Raw genomic sequence first — 19,787 nt, forward strand, 5'->3', positions numbered from 1 at the left:
TCTTCCTTCATTATACATATTGGCTAGTTGGTGAAGCCTTGTGGGGCTTGTACTTGAGTTGCTCATAATGCTGAACAAGTACTGATGGTAGCCTAGGGTAAAATTTCTGCAATCACTAGGCTATAATCCTACCTCTTCTAGAGGTTAGCACTTAAAATTAATACACATTATATATATACAATCATACACACTAATGATTTGAGTGATAAACCAGTGTCACTGGAAGTACCTTTAGGGTAGCTCTTCTATATCTTCCTAGGATGGTATAGACACTAATTGATCACTCAAAGGTGTAATGATCATAAGTAAATTATTATATATACAACTCAACACAAGTTGATAACAATTATACCCAAAATAGGGTCTGCACCATTCATTAATGGTGCTAGGTTGTTCAATATAGTACAACTAGACTATGGTAATAATGGGACTAGGATGAATAATAAATAGTTCATCTAGTCAATGGTAATATCCTACCCTATTGTGGGTTGGCAATTGGTAAATAATATATTGAGAACACTAGTGCAATATATATTAAATAATTTTCTATTTTGGAGAAATAATATACACAATTATTGATAATAGCCTCTATAAAATTTCTAATATTATCAAGAAGTATTAAATATTATTAGTGACCTCGCGAAATAAACTCCACAAAATTCGTGGATAATCTCTCGCGAAATTTAACACCACCAAATCCGTGAACAATCTCGCGAAGACCCAGCCACTAATTTGGCTGGCTGTCACGGAATAAGAACCCACCAAATCTGTGGTTGACCATGAAACGCTGATGAAGCTGGACTGAGCTGTGGGGTTCCTGAGCTCGCTCGAGGGAGGCTACGCCGGTGTCTTTGACTGGCTTTGTATAAATCACACTGCACTAGTATATTTAATGATGACAATCTAGCTCTCTAGACCATTTAGGTTCGAATGATCATATAATCTAGGTTCGAAGGACCATATAATTATGGGAACCGATCTGTGAGATTTATATTTATTTAATTTATATGAATTTATATAGAATTTATATTTACATTAATTTATATTTTCGATAGCAATTTGTATGATGATAAGTGGACTGTATTTCTGCAATAATCTCACAAATCGATCCATACACATTAGGGGGGTTAATATTGAATTTATATATATGCAGCCAATCAAACTACATATATTAGTATACATTGAAGAGGTTCCTTATCTTATTATACAGCAGCTTAGTCCACCAGATATAACTAGGATGTAGACACCAAATTATCCTCTGAGAGGCAGCTTCCATCCCCCAGTAACTGATACACAAAGTTTGCTTCCTCTTCTTGACCTGTCAAAGGCACTAGCTATAAAGCCAGAATCCTAATATATGACAGCTATATCGGAGAAAACACTGTATAATTGATAAAATAAAGACCAAGGCTTAATTACCTTTTTTGAGTCGATCATTTGTGCTCTCACCGATTCGCCCAAAATATCTACCTAACATTAATGGCCAAAAATGATTAGATAAACGGGTTTCAGAAAGACACCTCCCTCGTACTTGTTGACAGCGTGTTGATGATGGAAGACCACTACTCTGACCTTCGTCACACTTCGTCCAAGAGAATTTATAGGAGCTGTTACTCGCTCCAACGACAATGGCTGACCACTCCCTCCTCACTGACGCCTCCCTCACTTTGTAAAGATGTCAGTAACTGATAGAAGGATCACATTTACTCTAATTTGATACTAATAATTAAGTTAATTAGAATAAGATGGTTTTATGATGGTAAAGTCCAAAGACTAATGCATTTAAGAATAATTCCCAGCAGAATAGCTGGTGAATTTATAATAGTATGTGGCAATGATATCCCGTTTTCTATAGACGGAAAATTCCACTAGAAGTTACATTTTCTATGGGTAACTTGTTTATACAATGCAGCAATATTATCTGCAATTGCATGATATTAGTAATTGGTGTCTGATTTTCAAACACCCTTGGTCAAACAACCCAATCCACCTTGGCCCTCCTATTCTGGATGGTAATTTGGGCAGTAGGCAAAGTCGTATTACCTTTGGACTTTGCCAATTGGACACTAATTGTTTATTGTACCTTGCAGAACTGTACTGTGGTGGGAATGCTATCTTCCACCTTGGGTTTGGAATATGTTAATTTCGTATTTTTTGCACAGTGCTGCATGGTGCTTACCTCTTCTACACCTGTTGCAGGTGTAGAATTGACTTTCACAGTCGATGATGTTATGTTTCTTGAGGCACCTCGTGCAATGTTGCAAATCTTTGAGTCGTTAAACATGGGCGTCACTATCAGGAAAATTAGGGCAGTGGTACACTGAATGTTTCTCATTGCAGATCAAACATGTTCCATAGCTTCCAGTACCCTTTGGTGTCACGTTCTTGGGTGACACAATAACTAGAGGCTTGGAAGGTCCCACTGCATATACGCCCACACTGCCACTGTTTCACTTTGGTGTTGAATTATATTCTTTAGATTGATTTGGAGTACCTTTGGTACTCTGTGGTTTACTATTATTGCTTTCTGAAGGTTTACTTGGTGATTTTAATTTGTCATGTGTTAATCGCAGATGGGATACTACTGTTTTAGCCTCATCTGATAATTGACCTTGCAGATAAGAGAATTTACTACTCTTAGGTAAAGATTGTTTTGAGTCCACAAGGTTTACGAATTTGTTGAAAAATTCGTCCCAATCTTCCTCATCTTTTCCTGAGAAAGTGGGTAAATTAATTGGAGGGAGTCGAGCTTCAGCTTGACTCCTATTAGATGAAACTGTTGTTGTTGTTGCCATGTTCTGGCCAATTAATTTGATGTAAGGCCTGAGTGTGATCTTCATAACTTGCTAGATCAACCATAATGTCGTCTATTTCTGTTTCTGATAAATTGGTGTTGGCAAGTTCAGCCACATATGTTGCTATTTGGCATTTGATTTGCTCAAATTTACCTGCAGCTGCTTGATAATAGCTTTCTAGGTCAGCATAATCAACTGGAGATTGTTTTGACAAATCCTCACAGTTCTTGATCTGTCTTGTTAAGTAGCCTTTAAGACCTGTAAGAGTTTTTTTCATTCTTCCTGCAGTATCCATACAGGCTAGTTGGTTAAGCTGAGTGGGGATTGTACTTGGGTTGATCATAATGCTGAACAAGTTCTGCTGGAATAGCCTAGGGTAAAATTCTGCAATCATTAGGCTACAATCCTACCTCTTTTTGAGTTCAGGACTTAAACTTATACACTATATATATATATATATATATATATATATATATATATATATATATATATATATATATATATATATATATATATATATATATATATATATATATTAGTATATTTTGGTAGCAGTCTTTCCTGTAGACATTTATTATTAAATATGACCGAAAAAGTAAGATTAATAATTCTAACACGAATTTTCTCAATCTTTCGTACATTTCTTTTCACTGTTGGAGGTAAATCAAAAATCAATTCTCCAAAATTCATTTTTATTTCTAGTCTGACGCGACACGAGCGCGTTTCGTAAAACTTATTACATTTTCAAAGAATTTAGTTCACAAATACACAACTGAATAGAACTTACGCATCTCCGATTTTATATCTACATTTGACTGAGGTGGAAGGGGTGATGTGGCATTAACACAAGACAGAACAAGAGGTGGCATTAATAGGGTATTAATTTCATCAACACAAGACAGAACAAGAGGTGGCATTAATAGGGTATTAATTTCATCAACACAAGACAGAACACGAAACAATGGGTATTGAATAGAAGTGTTTGTAGAGAGCCTATTGGTCCATATTTCTTGATGCTTCTATATTGGAGCGGAGTCTTGAGGTGGGTAGAATATAGTTGTGCAATAATTGGCTGTTGATTGCTGGGGTTGACTTCTTGATGTGTAGTGCCTCGCAAACGTCAAGCCGCCTGCTATCGCTGTATCTATCGATGATTTCTGTGTTTTCTGTGTCATCGATAGATACAGCGATAGCAGGCGGCTTGACGTTTGCGAGGCACTACACATCAAGAAGTCAACACCAGCAATCAACAGCCAATTATTGCACAACTATATTCTACCCACCTCAAGACTCCGCTCCAATATAGAAGCATCAAGAAATATGGACCAATAGGCTTTCTACAAACACTTCTATTCAATACCCATTGTTTCGTGTTCTGTCTTGTGTTGATGAAATTAATACCCTATTAATGCCACCTCTTGTTCTGTCTTGTGTTGATTAATGCCACATCACCCCTTCCACCTCACTCAAATGTAGATAAAAATCAGAGATGCGTAAGTTCTATTCAGTTGTGTATTTGTAAACTAAAGTCTTTGAAAATGTAATAAGTTTTACGAAACGCGCTCGTGTCGCGTCAGACTAGAAATAAAAATGAATTTTGGAGAATTGATTTTTGATTTACCTTCAGCAGTGAAAAGAAATGTACGAAAGATTGAGAAAATTCGTGTTAGAATTATAAATCTTACTTTTTCGGTCATATTTAATAATATATGTCTACAGGAAAGACTGCTACCAAAATATACTAATATATATATATATATATATATATATATATATATATATATATATATATATATATATATATATATATATATATATATATATAACTGAAAACTCACACCCCAGAAGTGACTCGAACCCATACTCCCAGGAGCAAACGCAACTGGAATGTACAAGACGCCTTAATCCACTTGACCATCACGACCGGACATAATGAGGTGATAGCCGAGGCTATTTGAACCACCCCACCGCCGGCACTCGGATAGTAATCTTGGGCATAGCACTTTACCAAATCACCTCATTCTTTGGGGCACACGTGAGGAACACAAATGCGAACAAGCCTGAATGGTCCCCAGGACAATATGCAACTGAAAACTCACACCCCAGAAATGACTCGAACCCATACTCCCAGGAGCAAACGCAACTGGTATGTACAAGACGCCTTAATCCACTTGACCATCACGACCGGACATAATGAGGTGATAGCCGAGGCTATTTGAACCACCCCACCGCCGGCACTCGGATAGTAATCTTGGGCATAGCACTTTACCAAATCACCTCATTCTTTGGGGCACACGTGAGGAACACAAATGCGAACAAGCCTGAATGGTCCCCAGGACAATATGCAACTGAAAACTCACACCCCAGAAGTGACTCGAACCCATACTCCCAGGAGCAAACGCAACTGGTATGTACAAGACGCCTTAATCCACTTGACCATCACGACCGGACATAATGAGGTGATAGCCGAGGCTATTTGAACCACCCCACCGCCGGCACTCGGATAGTAATCTTGGGCATAGCACTTTACCAAATCACCTCATTCTTTGGGGCACACGTGAGGAACACAAATGCGAACAAGCCTGAATGGTACGCAGGACAATATGCAACTGAAAACTCACACCCCAGAAGTGACTCGAACCCATACTCCCAGGAGCAAACACAACTGGTATTTACAAGACGCCTTAATCCACTTGACCATCACGACCGGACATAATGAGGTGATAGCCGAGGCTATTTGAACCACCCCACTATTTGCTATTTGAACCCGAGGCTATTTGAACCATGCCCAAGATTACTATCCGAGTGCCGGCGGTGGGGTGGTTCAAATAGCCTCGGCTATCACCTCATTATGTCCGGTCGTGATGGTCAAGTGGATTAAGGCGTCTTGTACATACCAGTTGCGTTTGCTCCTGGGAGTATGGGTTCGAGTCACTTCTGGGGTGTGAGTTTTCAGTTGCATATTGTCCTGGGGACCATTCAGGCTTGTTCGCATTTGTGTTCCTCACGTGTGCCCCAAAGAATGAGGTGATTTGGTAAAGTGCTATGCCCAAGATTACTATCCGAGTGCCGGCGGTGGGGTGGTTCAAATAGCCTCGGCTATCACCTCATTATGTCCGGTCGTGATGGTCAAGTGGATTAAGGCGTCTTGTACATACCAGTTGCGTTTGCTCCTGGGAGTATGGGTTCGAGTCACTTCTGGGGTGTGAGTTTTCAGTTGCATATTGTCCTGGGGACCATTCAGGCTTGTTCGCATTTGTGTTCCTCACGTGTGCCCCAAAGAATGAGGTGATTTGGTAAAGTGCTATGCCCAAGATTACTATCCGAGTGCCGGCGGTGGGGTGGTTCAAATAGCCTCGGCTATCACCTCATTATGTCCGGTCTTGATGGTCAAGTGGATTAAGGCGTCTTTTACATACCAGTTGCGTTTGCTCCTGGGAGTATGGGTTCGAGTCACTTCTGGGGTGTGAGTTTTCAGTTGCATATTGTCCTGGGGACCATTCAGGCTTGTTCGCATATATATATATATATATATATATATATATATATATATATATATATATATATATATATATATATATATATATATATATATATATATATATATGTCGTACCTAGTAGCTAGAACGCACTTGCCCAATAAGCCAAGTTTTCATGAATTAATGTTTTTTCGACTACCTAACCTACCTAACCTAACCTAACCTAACTTTTTCGGCTACCTAACCTAACCTAACCTATAAAGATAGGTTAGGTTAGGTTAGGTAGGGTTGGTTAGGTTCGGTCATATATCTACGTTAATTTTAACTCCAATAAAAAAATAAGACCTCATACATTATGAAATGGGTAGCTTTATCATTTCATAAGAAAATAATTAGAGAAAATATATTAATTCAGGAAAACTTGGCTTATTAGGCAAATCGGGCCTTGCATAGCAGGCCGAGTACGACGTTCTGGCTACTAGGTACAACATATATATATATATATATATATATATATATATATATATATATATATATATATATATATATATATATATATATATATATATATATATATATATATATGCATATATATATATATATATATATATATATATATATATATATATATATATATATATATATATATATATATATATATATTATTAAATATGACCGAAAAAGTAAGATTAATAATTCTAACACGAATTTTCTCAATCTTTCGTACATTTCTTTTCACTGTTGGAGGTAAATCAAAAATCAATTCTCCAAAATTCTCCAAACTAAGTTCCAAAGGGTAACGAAGGACACTACAGCCGAATTAAAAGCAAAGGTCAACAAACTGATCGAAACTGTGAACGCCAAGAAATCCGGACTCCACCTGCCAAAGATCATTGGGGAATATAAACCTGGATATGCGTATGGAAATGTCAAGACACACAAGCCTGGAAACCCACTTCGGCCAATCATTAGCCAGATACCCACACCCACGTACAGACTGGTGAAGCGACTCAACGGCCTGCTGACTCCTTATGTTCCTTGCGCCTTCAGCCTGAAGTCTCCAAAGGAATTTGATGACTTACTGCGGGGCACACGGGCCACAGGGATAAGAGCCTCGTTGGACGTAGAATCGCTGTTTACCAACGTACCTGTGGACGAGACAATCGGAATGATAGCCGACAGAGTGTATCGTGATCCAGCCTGTACTCCTCTTGACATACCAGAAAATATTCTGAGGAAACTACTCCAAGCTTGTACTAAAGAGGCACCCTTCTTGAGCCCGGATGGGCACATGTATAAGCAAGTAGATGGGGTCGCCATGGGTTCTCCCCTAGGTGTCCTGTTTGCAAACTTCTACATGGGTACCATCGAGCAAAAAGTCTTAGTCGACATGAACTTGAAACCGGCCATATACTGCATGTATGTTGATGACATTTTTACACAGGTACCTGATGTCAGACATCTGCAGGAGCTGAAGGAGGCATTTGAGCAGAGTTCCGTGCTGCGTTTCACTTACGAGATGGAAAAGGATGGGAAGCTGCCCTTTCTAGATGTAACAGTCATGGAAAAGGGCGGAGGTTTCCACACTGCAGTCTACACTAAGGAAACGAACATAGGAATGTGCCTAAATGCCAACAGCGACTGCCCAGACAGGTACAAGAGGAGTGTTGTTAACGCATATGTCGACCGTGCTCTCAGCCACAGCTCAGAATGGAAGCAAGTCGACGAAGAACTCTGTAGGGTAAGGCAGGTCCTAGTCAATAACGGCTTCTCCAATGGTTTCGTCGAAGACATCATAAGAAGGAAAGTGAAAAGCCATGCAACCTCTGAAGAGACAACTAACACAATACCTATACCCCCTATTAGACTATTTTACAGGAACTTCTTTTCCACAGCTCATAAAACGGAGGAAAGGGTCCTGAAAGATATTGTTAATAGAAACGTTATCCCTACAGACAAAAATCAGAGGATACAACTGACGATTTACTATAAAACCAGAAAAACGGCCAGCCTACTCATGAGAAACTCTCCAGACACAAAACAGAACGCTTTAAAAGAGACTAACGTCGTCTATGCCTTCAAATGCCCTCTTGGGAACTGTAAGCTCCAAAAAAAACAGTATATAGGCAAGACAACAACATCTCTTTCTAGGCGTTTAACGATGCATAAGCAACAGGGCTCCATTAAGGAACATATAATCTCTTCCCACAACCAAACCATCGCCAGAGAAATCCTAGTAAACAACACAGAAATCATCGATAGATACAGCGATAGCAGGCGGCTTGACGTTTGCGAGGCACTACACATCAAGAAGTCAACACCAGCAATCAACAGCCAATTATTGCACAACTATATTCTACCCACCTGAAGACTCCGCTCCAATATAGAAGCATCAAGAAATATGGACCAATAGGCTTTCTACAAACACTTCTATTCAATACCCATTGTTTCGTGTTCTGTCTTGTGTTGATGAAATTAATACCCTATTAATGCCACCCCTTGTTCTGTCTTGTGTTGATGAAATTAATACCCTATTAATGCCACCTCTTGTTCTGTCTTGTGTTGATTAATGCCACATCACCCCTTCCACCTCACTCAAATGTAGATATAAAATCGGAGATGCGTAAGTTCTATTCAGTTGTGTATTTGTAAACTAAAGTCTTTGAAAATGTAATAAGTTTTACGAAACGCGCTCGTGTCGCGTCAGACTAGAAATAAAAATGAATTTTGGAGAATTGATTTTTGATTTACCTCCAACAGTGAAAAGAAATGTACGAAAGATTGAGAAAATTCGTGTTAGAATTATTAATCTTACTTTTTTGGTCATATTTAATAATATGTCTACAGGAAAGACTGCTACCAAAATATATATATATATATATATATATATATATATATATATATATATATATATATATATATATATATATATATATATATATATATATATATATATATATATATATATATATATATATATATATATATATATATATATATATATATATATATATATATATATATATATATATATATATATATATATATATATATATATATATATATATATATATATATATATATATATATATATATATATATATATATATATATATATATATATATATATATATATATATATATATATATATATATATATATATATATATATATATATATATATATATATATATATATATATATATATATATATTAAACCTTTTGTTACTAAACTTCGTTCTGCTTTAGTGAAATCTCATTCCTTAAAAATTCGTCTTCGTTTTTTTCGAAAATGCCTCAGTGAACAAGTGCTTCCCCGTTCATTATTACCCAACAGCGTTCTTAAATTGTCAGATCAGCCGTTTGATGAGATACCCCGCATAGTGCTTATGAAAAACATCGATTTACTTAAATTTGAAGTTCGTGAATGTTTTAAAGTTGTGAATAACTGTAAGTACGCTTTTCTCCAAGCCATTCCGCCTGAGTGGAACCGTTGTATGATGGATTACTGTTATACTACTTTGAGGTCTACCTGCAGAAAGGTGAGTACTAAACTTGATTTCAAATTAAAGAAACTTATTCAACAAAGTGACTGGAATAAACACTCCAACCGGGATTTTGTTATAAACCTCTCGGATAGACAGCTTGATAATGACACGATTACTGCAATAGGATATGGCCTGAGCTTTGCCACATCTAACGGAACAGTCAATTATGTAGATATTGCCAAAGGTTTCAGCAATCTTGAAAAGTATAGCAATATCTCAGTTGAAGATATTAATGTGTGCAAAGGTATGATGTATGGCGTTTTACTTAACAATTCTGTTCCTAATTGTCCAAGTCGATTTGTTCATGCGTTCAAAAATCTCAAAAAAGATAGTTCATTACATATTACCAAGGCTGATAAGTCAAATGCAGTAGTTATTATGAATAAAGATGACTATGTCCGAAAAATGGAGTTACTCTTGGAAGACAGGGATACTTATCTATTGGTTAACAGAGATCCTACTGAAAAAGTGATTGCACATTTTAACAAAACTCTTAAAACTGTGTGTAAAGGCGATAAAGAGTTGATATCTAGGCTAACAAGTCGATCCCCCTCTCTTCCTTACATGTATGGTCTTATAAAAACTCATAAGCCATATAATCCGGCAAGGCCGATTATTAGTTCAATTGGTTCGGCGGCTTATAAACTCTCTAAGTGGTTAGTCAAAGTTTTGTCCCCTATAGTTGGTACTATTTCCAACTCACACTTGACAAACAATGTGGACTTAGTTAATAAGCTATCCACACTAAATTTAAATTTTGATTTTAAACTTATAAGTTTCGATGTGACCTCTTTATTCACTAAAGTTCCTGTTGATGATCTGTTAGAATTTCTACGTGAGGAACTGCCTAAATATTATTTGAACTTGCAGACCAGTAAAGTATTGGAACTTATTAAATTGTGTATAAAAGACAATTATTTTAGTTTTAATGGAAAATTTTTCAAACAAACATTTAGTATGGCGATGGGCAGTCCCCTGTCCCCAGTTTTAAGCAATTTGTATATGGAATTCTTTGAAACAAAAATCTTATCCAGGATTATCCCGGCTAATGTAGTTTGGTTTAGGTATGTTGATGATATTTTGTGCTTATGGCCGTGCAACAAAGACCAGATAGTTTTTCTTAATGAACTCAATTTTTTGGTACCTTCAATAAAATTCACTTGTGAGACTGAGGATAATGGTACTCTTCCGTTTTTGGACATTATGATTCATAGAGTCACTAGAAAGTTCAAATTTAATGTGTATAGGAAACCTACCAACGTGGGGTCGTATGTTCATTTTTATTCGAATCATCATAGTAAAGTTAAACAGGCAGTATTTTCAGGAATGTTTCTACGAGCTTTGAGGGTTTGCAGCCCCTAAGTTTTTTTATGAAGAGATTGCTAAAATATATGAAATTGGGAAGAGTTTACAATATCCTAAGAGGTTTTTGGATTGCTCGTTTGTACAAGCCAAGCGTACGTTTTATAATCACGTCCCTAAGGCGAAACCAAAAATTATTAACTCATTGGTGGTACCTTATGCGAGTGGACTTGAAAAATTGTCTCTGATTTTTAAGAAACTTAATATAAATTTGGTGTTCACTAATAGTACGATCAAATCCAATTTAATAAAAAACTCCCCTGACACAGCAGGTTGTGTGTATTCGATTCCCTGCAATGATTGTGATTCTGTGTACCTTGGACAAACAGGAAAGTCCTTACAATTGCGGTAATTTATTAGAACTGCCCAAACGTCTAATGCATTGTATCTACATACGAGTTTATGCGATCACAATATTAACTGGAATGGGGCAAAAAGCATTACCAATTGTGGGGATTTCGTGGAACGGAATTTGATTGAGTCTGCTCTAATCAGTCAGTGTCCAAATCTTCTTAATGTTAGTACTGGTATGTATAAACTTGATCCATTTTTAAGTTATAATATTGCACAACGGTTTAAGAAACAACTCTGATAGAGAGGCTTACAATGTCTCATTATAATTGAATATTCATATATTGTGTGTTCATGAGGCTTTTCTTTAATCTTTCATCCTTATTCTCTGACCGCTTAATCCTCTTTGACCATTTTAAGCTAAGCTATACCTGTTTTTGGTTAATTCTTTCCCTAGGGATGGGTTGGTCAGGTGTCGGCCTATATATCCTCCCCCTTCCCTTCTCCTTAAGTCAGTCTGGTGTTGACAAAGGCTTTAGCGGGCCGAAACGTTCACCTCATTTCATATTTCTCTGTGGATTTTCCGCATATATATATATATATATATATATATATATATATATATATATATATATATATATATATATATATATATATATATATATATATATATATATATATATCTATATATATATATATATACACACACATATATATATACATATATATATATGTACATATATATATATTTGTATATATATATATATATATATGAAATATATATAAATTTGTATATCACTAAGAACTCTTTGACCCGGCCAGAATTCGAACCCATGCCGTCCCGGATCACCCCTAAACGTACACAGTACCGTGACCACCGCACCAATGATCGTCTATAAGGATTGGTCAGTCCTGGTGCTTATTAACTAAGCTCCCTGACGGATCAACCCCCGACGACACACATAGACCCATTTGGGTACAGTTTTTCACCAAATTCTGGTGCATGCACGGGCCGCACTGAGTTTAACTTGTGTGAGAAAGCTGCATGAACGCGCAAGCCATAGATCACTAAGAACTCTTTGACCCGGCCATGCAGCTTTCTCACATATGTTAAACTCAGTGTGGCCCGTGCATGCGCCAGAATTTGATGAAAAACTGTACCCAAATGTATCCATGAGTGTCGTCGGGGGATGATCAGTCAGGGAGCTTAGTTAATAAGCGCCAGGACTGACCAATCCTTATAGACGATCATCCCTAATTCCGCCTTGGGCACCCGCCTGGACCATCGGACCCTAAGTATTAGTGTTGCTCTGCGCCTTGCCGCCCCTATCTCCACCGAGCACCGGTGTATTTGCGGCCATGCACGGGCAGACCAATACGGCAGCCATGGTCTCATCTGTCGTAAAACACAGGGAAAGATTGCCAGACATGAAGCAGTCAATGACATCATCAAGAGAAGTTTGGCTTCAGCTGGGTGCCCAGCACAAAGGGAACCTCAGTTGTGCAGGCCTGACAACAGCCAAAAACGCCCAGATGGAGTCACCCTGTAGCCGTGGAGAGAAGGTAAACAGGTCGTGTGGGACTACACGTGTGCATCTATTTTGACTGATACCTATCTACCTTTTACAGCACAGCTGAGGGAGGCGGGGCGGCCACCTTCAGGGAGACCCAGAAAACTAACAAGTACAGGGACCTTTACAGGTTCGTGCCAATAGGCTCTGAGACTCTGGGCGCCTGGGGTAAATGTGCACTTAAGTTCCTGAAGGAGCTGGGCGAGGAACTCATTGGGAAGACTAGAGACCCAAGAGCGGCCAGTTTCATGTTCCAGCGCCTCAGTGTCGCTGTTCAGAGGGGAAATGCGTGCTGTATCTTGGGTACGCACCCGACCCCCGAGGAGCTGGACGAGATCTTCGAACACTGATTGGTATATTGTTATATAAGTGTGCGTTTTCTGTAAACTGTAGCATTGCAATAAAATCAAATAAAAAAAAAAATAATAGGGGTGGTAGGAGAGGAAGTAAGTAAGTAATTATCAAAAGAAGGCACCAAACCGGGAAGGCTATGTAGCACCATCGAATGCGCAATATAACCAGAGGGCGCTAAATATCACCAAGGATGCCAATACGAGAACAAAAACGCATAAGGCGAACGATATCAAAAGTATCCAAGTCACCAAGAATTCTATTGAGGGACAGGTGACCGCGAGGGGCGGTCAGAAAGCAAGACACACGCTCGTCCTGGAAGTCCGGACATTCAAGAAGGACATGCACGACCGTAAGAGGGACAATGCAACTAGGACAATAAGGAGCAGGGCGGCGCTCCATCAAGTGACCATGGGTTAAGCGAGTATGGCCAATACGCAACCTCGCCAGAGCTGTTTCCCACCGCCGGTTACGGTGGAAGGAGGATGGCCACGAGGAAACACAACATTTAAGAGTACGTAGTTTGTTACCAGTAACAGACAACCAAGAAGCCTGCCAACGAGTAAGGACGGAGGAATGGATAACTGGGTAAAAGTCGGAATACGGAATACCTTTACGAGAGATGGGACAAGAGCGTACAGCTTCCTTGGCGGCAGCATCCGCACGCTCATTTAAAGACATTCCAATATGGCTGGGAACCCAACAAAACTCAACCGACTTAAATTTACTGTGAGCAAGAAACAGCCAATGCTGGATCTCGACAGCTACTGGATGAACCGGATTAAAGGACCCGAGAGCCATAAGGGCACTACGAGAGGCAACAACAACTACAAAGGAAGACTGACAACGAGAAAGCAGGAGACGAAGAGCATAGAGAATAGCATAAAGCTCCGCTGTAAAGATGCTAGTCTCCGGAGGTAAGCGACACATATAAGTGCGATCAGGAAAAACAACAGAGTAGCCAACACCGTCCGCAGACTTAGACCCATCGGTGAAGACAGAAACGGAGCGGGAGTGAGAAGAAAAGTGCTCAAGGATAAGGCGTTTTAGAATCGTACGAGGGGTAAAAGCTTTAGTGATACGGGTCAAGGAAGTACAAAACCGCGGAAGAGGGACTCTCCACGGGGGCAAAGAAGGAACAACACGAGGAAAACATTAGAAATATGAACGGAAAGAGAGTCCTGTAGGCGAGATAACCGGACAGACAGAGTACGACAGAGGCGAGAGAAAGGATGTTGTAAGGACCGCGCAAGATAGCGAAGACAGTAGCGATCACGGCGGTCTTGGAGAGACAGGAAGCCAGTGTCAACATACAAGCTAAGGACGGGAGTTGAACGAAAGGCACCAGAACTGAGGCGCAACCCAGTATGGTGCAAAGCATCAAGACGGCGAAGAGTAGAAGGAGAAGCAGACGAGTAAGCAGGGCAACCATAATCGAGCTTAGACAGGACGAGAGAGGAATGCAAAGCAAGGAGAGTGTGCCTATCTGCCCCCCAAGAAGTATGGGACAAGACCCGAAGGAGAGTAAGGGCCTTAGAGCACTCAACACGGAGGTAAGAGATATGGGGAGACCAAGACAAACGAGTGTCAAGGAATAACCCCAAAAACTTTGCGGAATCTTTGTACTCAAGGGGATGACCATAAAGTGACAAAGAGGGACGAAGAACGACCCGTTTCCGCGTAAAAGTCATGGCACAAGTCTTAGAAGTAGAGAACTTGAAGCCATGATCGGTGGCCCAAGACGACACGGCATCAATTGCAAGTTGAAGCAGGCGCTGAAGGAGAGGCGAATCATCACCCTGACAGCAAAGGGTAAGATCATCGACATAGAGAGCGGAGAAGACACCTGAAGGAAGAGAGGAAAGAAGACCATTGAGGGCAACCAGAAAAAGAGTAGTGCTCAGAACACTACCCTGGGGCACACCTTCGTATTGCTGAAAAGAGGCAGAGAGAGCGGTACCAAGGCGCACCCGAAAGGAACGACGAGAGAGGAAGCTGCGGAGAAAGAGAGGGAGACGACCACGAAGGCCAAAAGAATGAAGCTGAGATAGAATATGATACCGCCAAGTGGTGCTGTAAGCCTTTTCCAGGTCAAAAAGGACGGCAACAACGGAGGTCTTCGCAGCAAAAGCAGTACGAATATAGACCTCCAAGTTCACCAGGACATCTGTCGTGCTGCGGCACTTGCGGAAACCAAATTGAGAAGGACAGAGGAGGTGATGGTGTTCCAGGAACCACATCAGACGAACGTTAACCATAGGTTCAAAGAGTTTGCAGATACAACTTGTGAGGGCAATAGGGCGAAAGTCCTTAGGGGAAGTACCCAGAGACCCCGGTTTGCGAACAGGGAGGACAACGGCATCGAGCCAGTCCTCAAGGACTGACGACGACTCCCAGATCCGATGATACAGACTCAGTAAATACTGAGATGTGCACGGAGGGAGATGGCGAAGCATCTCATAATGAATACCATCGGAGCCCGCCGCCATAGAACCGCAGAGGGCCAGGGCAGAACGAAGTTCAGAGAGAGAGAAGGGATCATTATAGGGAAGCTGAAGACGAGTGCAGAAATCTAAAGGACGAGACTCAAGGACAGGTTTACGAAGAAGGAAAGATTGGGCAAGATGAAGACCAGAGCTAACAGAAGAAAAGTGGGAACCCAGTATGGAAGCGACCTGCAACGGGTCCGCCACAAGAGTATCATGGAGGTGAAGGACCGGTGAAACATCGGGAACGAACTTACCCGCTATCTTGCGGATACTCTTCCAGACCTGGGTCAGAGGAGTTTCGTACGTAATTGTTGAGACATAAGATGCCCAACATTCACGTTTAGCCGTACGGATGGCCCTACGGGCCACGACACTCGCTAACCGAAAGAAAAGAAAAGAATCGGTCGTCTGCCTACGGCGGTGCCTCTTCCAGGCTGCACGCTTACAGTGGACAGCCCGAGCACAGTCCGCATTCCACCAGGGAACGCACTTCCGTGGACCCCGAGAGGAAGAGCGAGGAATAGAGCGGAGGGCAGCGTTGAAGACAGTGTCATGAAAAAGGAGGAGAGCGCGAGAGAGAGGCAGAAGGGAGAGGTCAGAGAGAGCAGCACTGAGGGTAAATAGGGTCCAGTCCGCCTTAGCAAACTGCCACCTAGAGAAAGAGAGGGAAGGGCGAAAATAGAAAAAGAAAACAAGGATGGGGAAATTATCACTTCCATGGAGGTCATCAAAAACCTGCCACGTGAAATCTAAGTAAAGAGAAGAAGAGCAGAGAGAAAGATCAAGACAAGAAATGGTGCGAGTCCGAGAGTCCAAATGAGTGGGCTCACCATAATACAAGAGACAGGGAAGAAGAGAGGAGAAACGGCTCAAGAAGGCGACCCCGGGTATCAGAACGTCACCCCAAAGAGAATGACGACAATTGAAGTCACCCAGCAGGAGCACAGGCTCCGGCAAGGAGTCTAGGAGGTGTTTCAAATCAGGAAGAGAAAGCGGGACACTCGGGGGGAGATAAATGGAACAAACTGTGTACCATTTCCCCACAAAGATACGAGCAGCAGAACAATGGAGAGGCGAAGGAAAAAGTGAAGGAACAAAGGGAACATCAGCACGAATCAAGAGAGCAGAAGAATTAGAAGCCCCAGCAACGGCGGGGGGGGGGGGGGGGGGGAGAGAAAGGAATAGCCAAGAAAAAGACCAGGACGAGCACCAAGCATCGGCTCCTGGAGACAGACACAAAGGGGCGAAAACCGTGAAATGAGAAGTTGGAGTTCGAGGAAATTGGCGTAATAACCTCGAACGTTCCATTGAAGAATGGACAACGACGAGAAGAGAAAGGACAAAAACAGAGAACAAGGAAGAAACAAAGGCGAAAGAGCAACAGAGCACGTTAGAGAATATGAGGGTCGGGATCAGGGTCAGCAAAGTCAGGGTTAGGGGGCATGGGTAAACTGAGCAAAGACGGAGGGAAGGAAACGGGAGAACAGATCAGAGGTGGGCGGGCGGGGTCCGGAGGAGGAGGAGGAGGAGGAAGAGGAGACAATGGAGAGGAGCAGTCAAGGACAGCAGCAGGAAGAGGGGGAGTAGAAAGAGGGGAGCGCACCCCAGCAAGAGCAGCAACCGAAAGGGAAGCAGGGGCCAAAGAAACCTCCATAGCAGGAACAGGGGGCGCAATCACTGAAACGGGAGGGGAAGGAGCAACAGAGCCAGAAGTAGGAGCTGAGGAAGAAAGTGAAGCCTTCTTACCAGCTGGGGAGGAGGAAGGAGAGGAGCCAGGCTTAAGCTTCTGACTTAAAGAGACTGGTGTCCTAGCAACTACGTACCGGGCAACGGATTCCAGTGTCTGAACAGGAGAAGCTGAACGAGAGCACACACTACGGCCGTTAGGAGAGCGATGGACATCCGCCTGCACCGACAGGCGGCGGGGAGAGCCGAGAGATGGAGGAAGAGGATGGGAAGGAGGATCGGAGGGAGACGAGGAAGAAGACACAGGAGACAAGACAGACCGGGTAGAAAGAAGGGGAACCCCAGACAGAGGACCAGGAGGGGGACCCCACGGGACAGAACGCAAAGGAACAGAGGAGGGGGCAGTGGGCGCATCAGGGTCCAAGGCCCGGAAACAGTTGTGAGTCTGAGGAAGGGGGGAAGGACGAAGAGAGGAAGAGCGCAACATGCGAGCATAAGAGACGTTAGTATAAGGCGGGAGCCGGCGAACCTGGCGCCTCGCCTCAGGAAAAGATAAACGCTCCCGGTGCTTCAGGTTGAGGACGGCTGCCTCAAGCTTGTAATGGACACAGGCACGGGAGAAGGTAGGATGGGCCTCACCGCAGTTGAGGCAGCGAGCTTGGGGAGAAGTGCACTCCGACTTAGAGTGACCTTCACCCCCACACAAAAGACAGAGAGAGACAGTCCCAGAGCAGCAGAGGGCACCATGCCCAAACCTCCAGCACTTGTTACAAAGTCGAGGAGAAGGAATATACTCCTGGACAGAGCACCTAGCACCAGCAAGAATGACAGAGGATGGAAGGGTCCTACCATCAAAGGTAATCTTCACAACCCGGAGGGGTTGACGGCGACTATCACGAGGGGGACGAGTAAACGTGTCCACCTGGAGAAGAGAATGGCCCTGGGCAGCAAGGATATGTCGAATATCGTCGTGGCAGTCGCGCAGGTCCCGAACACCGGTCGCAACATGGGGCGGGAGCAGAATAGTGACAACACTGGCATTCAACTGAGCGTTCTTCAAGACCCGAACAGGTGTCTCGCCAAGGCAGGATAAGGAAGCCAAGCGGGAAGCAACATCCTGAGAAGGAGCAGCAACGACACGTGTACCGAGACGAGTGGGGTTGAAAGTAATGGAGGCATCCACGGAATCAACGAGATGTCGATGGAGGGAGAAATCGTCAGGAGGCGCAGAATCAAGAGGGAGGAGATCAAAATATTTGGCCCACGAAGCGGGACCAAACAAGGCTTGATAGGTAGCAGAACTGGAAGGAATCGAGCGAGGACGGCGGTGAGAACCCCCAGAGAGAGAGGGGTTAAAAGGCGCAGTAGTTACAACTAGAGATGGAGCCGCGCTAGGGGACGAGGAAGTCACCACTGGGGGCTTGGGGCTCGACCCAACCACAGAGGAGGGAGGGGAGCAAGGGGAAGGAGTCAGAGAGGCCAAAGGAGGAGCAAGGTCGGGGCCCAATGCAGCGGAGGCAACAGAGCCCTGTCTTCCAAGACAGGCCGACTCGGGGGCTTAGTCGCCCACCCCACAAGCCTGAGAAGGTACAACAAAAGCATTCAACGACATAGGTACGAAGAGTGATAAATTCATCCACGAATGTGCCCCCATACCCACCATGGAGCCACAATTAGAGGCAGGACACCCAACAGGAAGCTATCGCCGATCATGCCGAGGCCCCCTTAGGGGTGCGTCGTGAGTATACGCCCCACAAACACCACCTTAAGAACCGTCAGTCTGTCGAGATCGGGTTCAGCGACGAAAGGGGGATTGACAATAAAAGGTTCCCCTCGCTCGGGACGTTGGGTACTACAGTTCTAAGGGTGCAAGAGTATGCCTCCTCAAGCACCCGGGCGTCAAAATAGAAGAAGTCCAAAGAAACAATCCAAAACAAGCAAAAGGTCGGCAGGAAACGACAAGCAGAGAGGAGAAGAGGGGGGAGAAAAACGAAACATAATGATAAAGGAAAAGCGATCCGGCACAATTAGAGAAGACAGCAGCAGGAGTGCAAGGCCAGAAAAGGACAGAGGACTGTCCCACGGAGCATCACACTCCGGCTGCCGTCCACAAAGCCCCCTCACGACGCCAATGGGCAGGATGTAGAGGTGGTGTGAGGCGTGTAGTGGCGTGGTGTGAGGCGTGGTAGTGGCGTGTTGTGAGGCGTGGTAGTGG

Source organism: Procambarus clarkii, chromosome 36 (genome assembly GCF_040958095.1).
Source record: "Procambarus clarkii isolate CNS0578487 chromosome 36, FALCON_Pclarkii_2.0, whole genome shotgun sequence".
In the NCBI taxonomy this organism is placed as follows: domain Eukaryota; kingdom Metazoa; phylum Arthropoda; class Malacostraca; order Decapoda; family Cambaridae; genus Procambarus; species Procambarus clarkii.